At 42.5% G+C, this 2016-nt stretch overlaps 1 protein-coding gene across 1 annotated transcript in view; it reads left to right on the top strand.

Annotated features, from left to right (window-relative positions):
- The window catches only part of LOC106011047, a 15089-nt gene that overhangs the window by 3196 nt on the left and 9877 nt on the right, over window positions 1-2016 (top strand). The gene's annotated exons all lie outside the window — the stretch shown is intronic.

Raw genomic sequence — 2016 nt, 5'->3', positions numbered from 1 at the left:
TATATATATCTATATCTATCTCCCTATCTCTCTTTTTCTCTCATTCTCTCTTTCTCTCTTTCTCTCTCTTTCTCACCCCCCTCATTTCCTCTCTCTCCTTCTCTTTCTCTCACTCTTTCTTTCTATCCTGTTATATTCTTTTTATTTTGGTCATTTTCATGTATCTTTCTGTCCTCACGAACACTCACGCAGAAATCACTACAGTCAACATAATTAAACACGACATTCTCCACTTTACAGTCAGTTATAAACAACGGCCTTCACTCTCAGTTATTTGTTCAGCAAATCTGTTTGCCCCCTTCCGTCCAACATTCCATCCTCTCTGTCCCCACAAACACGCACACACACAACCATACATACATACAAATGCACACACATACATACGAGCACACAACTTGAATGGCGCGCGAGAGTGTGCGTGTGTGCGTGCGCGCGTACAAACACACACACACACACACACACACACACACACACACACACACACACACAAAATTTTACCTCCCCTTAGACTTCTTTCAAATGAATACATAATGGTGTTTGTCGAAACTACCTCTTGGTACATTTTAAATTTCAGTTTATAAAATTATACAATGTATACAAAGTAAGGAAAAGTACCGCAAACACTCACACGTGCGTGCAGATATGCGTATGCGCGTATGTGTGTGTACCTGTGTGTGCGTGTGCGTGCGCGCGCGCGCGCGCGTGTGTGTGTGTGTGTGTGTGTGTGTGTGTGAGAGAGAGAGAGAGAGAGAGAGAGAGAGAAACGGGGGGTGGGGGAGGCAGAGACACAGAGAGAAACAAAATACGTGCTTTACTCCTCTCATCTTCTGACCGACGTTCCCAAACAGGACCTTGGTAGAGCGCGTAGATATGTGGACAATGGAGTCTTTACGTGCCTGTCCCGAGGGTTTGATCAGATCTGTAGTCTCACAACGTACAACTGTATGTACAATCAACACTACTGGGAGCACAAGAACTGCTCTACACCTTGTGCTTACCAGCTGTAAAAGCGCTGTAACACTATAGTTATGCAAATGCACAGATGTCGATACTACGTTAAAAATCCAGGTGCTTCTTATCTGTTCATCCTTGTGAAGACCACCTTTCTTCTTCATCCGTTTGTTTAAAGTATCCAGCGCCTATTTCTACGTAGCTGTTTGCCATCAAGCTTACACCGTCTAGTTTGTCGAAATGTGATCGTTTAAACGAGCAATAAACTTGTACTATTTTGCCACAATTTAACAGTTTTCAGCCCCACCCCGTTACTTTCAGTTACAGTATACACGACATTTAAACCGATGGTTGAACTTTACTTTTAATGGTCTCCTTTTGAATGTCGGCGAAATGTGAACATTAGTGGGGCCGACTCACAGTAGACTCCACAAATTTTACAACCGTTTTACGTCATTCTTTCAGGGGTCTTTCATAGCTTATACACATGATTACTCCTCTGGTCGGTGTATTTTTTTGTCCAACTTTTCAAAAACATGCCAAAGCCCTATACACTGCACATTAATAAAATAGCGGTACTTTCAACACAGAACATACAAAGTACGGGCATAAAGCGTAGATTGTGAATGGGGACATTAAGGCCTATAATGGCGTCGCCGGGGGCACTGTAGGGTGATGTTGTGTAAGTGAGGGCGATGGTTTCTTTCCAACACAAGCTACCTCTTGTGCTTGACACCCTGTCGTCATAAAGGCGATGGTTGAGAAATGAAATGTTACGAGAGGGTGTTTTGTGTCTGTGTATGTTCCACTCCTTCCTTAACGCACCTCGTTGTTCATGTCTTTGCTAGAACTGTTGATATTCCTGCCCTATGCGTGTAACTGTTTTGTGCAAGCCTTTGTTCTTACCCCGTGTGAAACCATCTGCCCAAGGATTTACAATTTCAAAACGAAAAAAAAAGGAATAAATCTCCCCAAAAAACTCCAAATGACAACAAAATATAAAAAAACATACGAGAAGCAAAAAAGAAAAGCATTATTAGCGACTCTCTCTCTCTCTCTCTCTCT

This window comes from Aplysia californica, unplaced genomic scaffold, assembly GCF_000002075.1.
Source record: "Aplysia californica isolate F4 #8 unplaced genomic scaffold, AplCal3.0 scaffold00047, whole genome shotgun sequence".
Taxonomy (NCBI): Eukaryota; Metazoa; Mollusca; class Gastropoda; order Aplysiida; family Aplysiidae; genus Aplysia; species Aplysia californica.
This window is presented reverse-complemented; position numbering and strand designations above follow the sequence as displayed.